General features: G+C 40.7%; 1 long non-coding RNA gene across 1 annotated transcript; it reads right to left on the bottom strand.

Moving 5' to 3' along the window:
* Positions 1-4252: 4252 nt before the first annotated feature.
* Positions 4253-5923, bottom strand: LOC143602625 (uncharacterized). Its single transcript, XR_013147885.1, has 2 exons — positions 5432-5923; positions 4253-4422 (listed from the first exon to the last, which is right to left on the bottom strand). It is a non-coding gene; the product is annotated as an uncharacterized LOC143602625 (long non-coding RNA).
* Positions 5924-8135: the final 2212 nt, after the last annotated feature.

Raw genomic sequence — 8135 nt, 5'->3', positions numbered from 1 at the left:
CATGGATTGAAAGGAACTCTCTTCATTAATATTCCATCTCGGGCGGTAAACGTGGTCATCTTCCTGCAAAACACAAGAAAAGTTCTAAGTCATAAAACATAATGCTCTAAGTCATAAAACATGCTTATATGGAGGTACGCGCAGCGGACCAACAAATCAATACATACCTGCGGGGATGAAGCAGGAAAGTCAGCGCCAGCCCCACCAGAAGTCTGCGCCGCGGACACTTGCGGCATCGCAGGGCTGGCGCGGTCTCCCAAGGAGTCTTCAGCTTGAACCCCCTCGTCCTCCTCATCTTCTTCAACAGGCCTCTTCTCCTGCGACCTGGAAGGCTCCAAACCAGCCTCGCGGGGAGGGCTGCGTGCAGGAGGAGGCGAGGGAGGTCTCGACGCCGACAGTTCGGCGCGCAATACGGTTTCCTGCTCCTTGGTAATCCCAATAAGGGGAGACTCAGGACTAGCAGGAGCAGGAGCAGGACCAGAACCAGCGGCGCCGGCAGCGGCGCCAGGAGTATCACCAGCAACTGTTACGCCAGCTACAACTCCTATGAACAAATCAACAAGGAAAAATGGTTTATGACTGAATCCAAAAGAAAAATAAAGAAGACAAGTGTGCAAAACATACCTTGGCGCAATTCTGTTCGCAGCGGCGAACATCGCCATAAAATTCATTCTACCCTTCTCAGAGGGTAGAACAGGGGACTCCGAAGCAGCCCCCGGCGCAGCCTCAGCACCTTGTGGCGCCTGTGGCTCATCTCCTACCGTCCCCGGTTCTGCAAACATTCAAAGGAGGAAAGGTTTAATAACAATTCAGCCAGATGAAGATAAGCAAAGTATACCTGTTGCAGGCGCGGCACTGCTTCTCTCTTCAGCCGCGCGAACGGAGGAGGCGACGCCCCCATACCTCAAGTGGACAGGAGGCCTGCCCACTCTCACAGGCAACGAAGCTAAAGAAACCTTGGTGGTAAACACCTGGGTTTCCTTTGGTCCCTTCGTTTGAGCATGGGGATGAGCGACAGGGGTGTCATCTTTCCTCTGTTTCTTACTGGCCCCTGCGCCAGCTTTCCCCTTAGCTCTGCGCTTTAGTAGGGGCGCCTCCTCTTCCTCCTCCTCCTCCTCTTCCGCGAGCTCTAGCTCGTAGTTTTCAAGCGCATCTACAAAAACAAGCAACAGAACTGTTAATAAACTTGGGTATTCTAAAGGAATGAGCAGAAGTGCGAAGGCTTACCAGGCGCGTCACCGTCAAAGTCAAAATCCAGATCCACTGGGATGAACATGTCATCGAAGCGATCCGGGAAACCAACCTCCCCAGCGCCAAGTTCGACGGAGCCGCCCTCCACATGTTCATCATAAGCGGCAAGGATGTAATCCTTGGTGACTGCGCAAAGACAAGTTAAATGATATCAGCAAAAGAACGATGTTCGCGCAAAAAAAAAAAAAAACAAAAAAAAAAAAAAAAAACTTACACAACCCGTCGACTTGGATAACGGGCTCAAGCGCGCTGTCGGCCCAGAGCCTGCTCATGCCGACCCCAACCAGCGCCTCCTCGCAAATTTTCTTCGCGGGGGATGGTTCGGCGGTCAGTTTCTTAACCCATGCGCCAGTTGGGTTCTTGAGGACACCCTCATCCGCAGGCGCAGAAGTGATAGAGCGCATGGTCATACGGATGGGGATCACACCGGCCCTAATGTAAAAAAACCTCTCAGACCAGTCATGAAGGCTCTTGAATGAAACAGTGGAGCACTTCACCTTCTGACTGCGAGGAATAAAAGAGATCCAATTGTCTTGGATCTTGGCCTTATAAAAATACTGAAAGCGCCGAGGAGTGGGTTCCTCGCGCTGGGATTTGCACATGAACTCAAAGTGAGTCACGCGCACGAGTCCAAACGGATGGACTTGGGATATATGAATCCCATAGAACTTCAGCAGTGCACCCACAAACCTTGTCATCGGGAGACGAAGGTTGCAGTGGGTGAAAAAGTGGCTATATAGGGATATATAGCCGGCAGGCGGGTTCGCCGCCGTTTGCCCGGACCTAGGCAACGTGCAGCCAAACAGGGTGGGAAAGCCCTGAGAGGTGATGAGGTTGTCGAGATCTGCCTGCTTCAATTTGCAGGGGATTTCATTCCACCTTTTGGTGGCCTTGGTCCTCCCTACTTCCTCCGATGTGGTCTCAACAACCTTCTTCCCCTTCCCCTTTTGCTTCAATGTCGACATCACCACAGATTTCACACGGCGTCTTCGAGAGGCAACGGAGGTGATTGAAGGGCTAGACGAGTATGAACTATCAGACATACAACTGCAATAGCCGATAATCGAGGATTCGAATCGATGTAAACACTCAAATCAGAATGTGAAAGCAGAAATTTGAATTTTAGCAACAATGAAGATGAAGATAAAAATTTCCTAAGGGCCTGCTTTTATAGGCCCAGGAGAGAGAAATGTGGCAGCTGATCGGATTTCACGCGCCCCCACTCGCAGGGGCAAGCCAACGAAGGCGCGACACGTGTCCCTAACAGCTGTGTGAGGGGACATAAAGATGTAACCGACCTGCCACGGAACAGAGACGCGCCCCCACTCGCAGGTACTAACCAATGCGAGTGCGACACGTGTTCAAGACAGCTGTGTGAGGGGACATGAAAGGCAACTGTAGCACCTCGAGCACACGAAACGTCTGACACGTTTACGGCGCACGTCATCACCAACCAACCACGTGTTTGGACCTTTCGTTTTCAACCAAATGGATAGAACTTCGCGCGACGATGGAAACAACCAAGAAAACGACAAAACCCCCTTTAAAAGGACAATTCAGTGAGTCTAATATCTATCTTACCGCGCTCGCGCAAGATAAGACACACATTAGACTGGGGGGGCTTGAAGAGGTATGTACCCGCCTCAACACCAAGCAAGGCGGGTCAACCCACAAGATAAAGACATTATGAAGGCACAAAGCCAAAACCCAGGCGCATGGCGCATACAAAACATGCTCAGGCATCATATGCTCGCGCATCACATATGCGCGGCGCATCAACGCGCGGCGCATATCACATGCTCTTGCACATCACATATGCTCGCGCATCACATATGCGCGTGGCGCACCAGCGCGCGGCGCATATCACACGCTCGTGCATACCACACCTGCGCATGAAATATCTGCGCGTGAGAATAAAAGAAGACTTCGCGCATCCTCAGGATGGGCGCATATCACACGTGCACATAATCAACCTCGTCCTTATCCAAATCAGGATCAGGGCAACCTTGATTGTGCACGTCAGACAATCTTCCAGAAGGCATCTTTTTAAGGAGTAAGAATATGCTGATGTTGACAGCTGCCAAATGAAAGGTCGACAACTCAGCATGACACATGTGCTACCACATGATTACAACCAACGAGAAAGCGCCAGGTGTCCCAGAGGACACGTGGCGCAGTGCGATTGGAGGAGGCCAACGAGGCTGAGCCCAACCAGTGGAAACCCTAGCACTATAAATACAGCATCAACTCCACTTTGATGAGACATTCACACTCAATCATTGACAGTTACAAACAGTGATATCACATTCAATCATATTGAATTATATTCACTCACAGTCAGTTACAGAAAACATACAGTCACACAATCAAGAGTATTCAGCGATTCAGCAATACTCTTGAGATTCACTGACTGACACATTATTATCTTCTCCACAAAGATACTGATTCTCACGCCGGAGGGTTACCCCAAAGAGGACCCCTCTGTCCCTTTCTGAGGGGTAAGTAACGGCGCTGTTCATTTTGTAGGTGGAAGAACACGGATCCAGAAGAACCATCGGTGAAACAGTTTAATCATACCCGAGGAAAGTAGATCTGCTACTAGTGAGTAGATCCACGTTTCTTCACTTAATAATTTTAAAACTTTTATACCTATTTTCTATTTAGATTATTTTAGTATGTTGCTTTAAAAGATGCTTTACCTAAAATTCATGTGGCAGTGGCGTGATTGAAAAGATATTGTTTTTTCAATCATTCACGTCCGTGAATTATTTACGAGATAATCCTTTACCTCTTTTCATTTTCTTATTTATTATGATTGCAATAATACTTATATGGCCACCCATGCCCGAGTGTGTGTGAATAAATACACCAACCAAACAAATCTGCGACTTATAAAGAAGGATAATATTTTGTATGTCATATGCTATATCTTTCTTGATTATATCCAGATTTGTTGAAAACTATGTTTCTAACTTTCTAATTCCATAGCAATTAAGTAATCCGGCAAGCATCAATTTCCCATTTTATACCATTACAAGCCAAAGTAAATCATAAATAGTTTTCAATATACAAACAAAACAACATGTCGAAACAGGCATCTCCGATCATCCGAGTTAGAACACGAACGGTGTAGGAGAAAAAGCAGGAATCGCCACCGTCTGAGTAAATTTCCTGTATATTTGTAACACAATAATAATTCATATGACATGTTAAATATATCCGTAACAATTAGGATTTAAAACGACCACACTACAAGAATATTGTTTCCGAAATAAATAAAAAAGTATATACAGAATTTCAGATATGTATAAACATATAGAGTTAATAAAAAAAGCATACAAAATACTTTAAATACATAATTTAATTATGTTACAACATGATTTTGGGCCTAACAACATATACACAGCGGTTGACCACCTCAAATGTGTGTTTACTTAAACACATATGAATCTACAAGTTGCTCGTGTGATTAAACAAGTAGGTACAACCTTATCATATTGAGATTTTAAGAAATACACGTGATGCTCACTTATTTTTTTATAATCAGTTTTAGTACTTGTATTGAAAAAAGTTTAAATACAAAGTTCTTATCATACAAACTATAAAAAGGATTCTAGGTCATTAATTTAATTCAATATAAATAGGCAGTGACATAATTGTAATTAGGAAACCTTAATCACACATATTTTTGTTTTCTTTTTCATCACTTTTTTCAAGTTCCGCACTTTTTAAAAACGTTGATAATTTTTATATACAATATTATTGTTTTTAAATAACTTAATAATAAATTCGAACAATTTTTTCTCTTTAATTTAAATACCCTATTTACTTTTTTTTAAATCAATTTTTAAATTTAAAACTAGATGTGTTGTGCGTGATTATTTTTCCTTTATGCATAATTATATTGTTTGATGCAATTATTGTTATTATTTTCTTTGTGTAGTTATGTCTAATTATTTTTCCTCCTTGAACACGTAGTTATCTTTTTTCATACTTGTTTTAGGTTTTATATTTACAATTACGTCACCACGTGTAGTTTGTAGAATGATAAGAAAACATTGTTTGTATGATATGTAGCCTTTACTAAGTATCATAATTAACTTTCTTGAACATATGAAACTAACAAATAATAAGAACTTAATAACAAATTACAATAATATTCTTGATTCAAGAGTTTTACCTGTAATCGCCACTACTATATGAATGAGATCGAGGTCTTCCCGACGATCTGGTTTTGTTCAAACGGTTTCTTTTCCGATCTAACAACACTAACCGATTGATCATGGCTTTGTCGTCGCATATGACCATCCTCGGCAATCGCTGAGAGCTCCGGTTTCCAGTGTTTGGTGAATTTACCATGCCTTACACGTCGGCGAGTAGTCGAGACATCAGAGCAGATGATCTCCGCTGGCGGCGTTATGGCGGTGCCACCGAAGCAGAAACCAAGCTCAGGGAAGAAAAACTTCATTAATATTTGATGTAGTCTCTATTGAATATTATGAAGGTGTGGTTGTATGTATAGGGTTATTAAAGGAAGTGTGTTGCACGGGTGTTATGTGAGCTTTTGATTTAGTGGTGAATTTAAAAGTGAAAAGCTAATGGCTCACTTGATGTATTTATAAAGAAAAATAAATGAAGTGGATGGTAGGGTGTGACATTGATTTGGCTTTTTAGGGTTGTATAATATCAAACCAAGTTTGTGTTTATCTTCTAAAAAAGGAAGATATTATATCTTACTTAGCATAAAATGACTAGGCTAATGCTTTATTTAGTAATAATATAATCCAACCAATTAAGATTCAATATTCAATTCATTTGGAAACCAATGGGAATTAATCTACAGACAAATTAAACAATTATAAATAAGATTGATCCTTAATTCCTACGGAAAATTTACAAAATGTCCTACTTTTAAAGAGAGATTTTAAATATGTCTATTCAAAATTCAAATCCTTTTTTTTTCCTTTACTAACTCTGCTTCTTCAGCTCCACTTTAGAAAATTGAGACGACATGTCTTTTAACTCGCGGCCTCCCCACCATAATAGCTCATAACCCGTCACCTCCCTACCATGTTAGCTCAAAACTCATCATCTCCCCTCCATGTTAGCTCAAAACTTATCGTATCCCCACTGAATTAGCTAAATATTTTATTTTATCTTATTTAGCATGAAGGACTAAACTAATGCTTTTGCAAGTCGTGCAACTGATAAACTAGTAATATAATCCCACCAATCAATATTCACTTTTCTATTCATTTGTAATCCAATGGGAATTAGAGACAAATTAAACAATTAAAAATAAGATTCTTATACCCTTAATATTTATTTATTAAAGGTAGCTCCATTTGTTATGTGTTTATAAAAACCACAAAGCTCGAATCCACATCTAGGAACTTATGCAGTCCACATTAACATTACTCGAATCCACAAAGCTCAAGTTATGTTAAGTTTTTACTATTAACGACACTCAAACAGGTCTCGAACAACTTTTCAATCTAAAGAGAGTAGCTTTTTTGTTTCTCGATTTTTGTCATAAGATATCATTGTCATAAGTCCCTTTTATCAATTTGTCATGACAAGTATTCACCTTTTTAGCAAAGGTTCAACGAATCACATCTATCTTGGAAGTGAGACTTTTTGCGGTTATTTTCCTAAGTGCAATAATGTGAGCATTAATCATATTTCTTATCTACAGTAAGGCACCGTTGTTGAGACGAGGATAGCTTCAGGTTAGGACTTTGGTAAGAACTAAGAAGCTTCGGAGAAATTCTTAAAACTCACTTTTGGATGTAGTAATGGAGTTTAATGTCAAGATTTATATGATGATCATTATATCATCTGTTTTTTTCATTAATTTTTGATGTTTTTGATTACTTACATGATAACTTTCTAAGAGGTCACTTATCCAAATACCGCTTATAATTAACAACTTTAATGATGAGTTACGAGATCTAACGTACGTGTTTGGCTCTATGGTGAGTGATGTTTGGTAAGTCATACACTTTAGTTGGTTACGGTCCAGGGTACCTCGAGCTTGGACTGAGATTACACCAAGCTCTAATACCACTTCAAATCATAAAATCAATATATACTTTATCATTGCTAAAGAAAAGTGTCTCAAAAACTTTGTTACAGTAAATCCATATTGATCACACATTCAAAACATTTATCCAAGCCCTATATTTATATATATAAGCATAACTTGGTAACCTATTACCATACTAATTCTATTACAATTGGGAAACTATATTAACTTGATCGACTTGTCAACTAGGTCATTCCATATTACCAACTTGTGAATACGGTACATAATTATTTGTAGGCCATCTTGAATAACACACGAGTTGTTGTTCTCATTCCATATTGGAACACTCCCATTATAACCATGATATTGTCCACTACCGACTAACCGATGTATTCTTGACAAGGTCATGACTCATGAGAACTTCCCATAGTTAACCATTCTTGTACCACATCACACTCAAGTGTATTATGATGGAATCTGCTGTGCTTGTAACTCCATGATACGATCAGAATGGAAATATATATAGCGTCTCATGGTTCAAATCGCAGAATCTTGCCTCAATCATCATTTATTAAGACCCACCTTTGTCGTACTTGATCACAAGATGTGAGTATATATTAATCAACTCTCTCTAACCTATAGTCCGATGTGAGATTCTTTTAAGATGTTTTATACCAGAAGTCATGGGTATCAACGGACTAAGTCACCTCCAATCAAAAAGCGTGTGGACATGTCATCCTAGGGATGAGCTTAGGACAAAAATTAATAAAAAAACGTATCAATACTCGTACCAAATTTTTCGGTATGGTACGGCTACGGGTATTGGTACGGGTATTTGACAAACAACCTGAATTAGTTC

This window comes from Bidens hawaiensis, unplaced genomic scaffold (assembly GCF_021521415.1).
Source record: "Bidens hawaiensis isolate Kalapana, Puna unplaced genomic scaffold, B.hawaiensis_p1.1 tig00059260_1, whole genome shotgun sequence".
Classification (NCBI taxonomy): Eukaryota; Viridiplantae; Streptophyta; class Magnoliopsida; order Asterales; family Asteraceae; genus Bidens; species Bidens hawaiensis.
The sequence above is the reverse complement of the archived record's forward strand: the minus strand, read 5'-3'. Positions and strand labels throughout refer to the sequence as shown.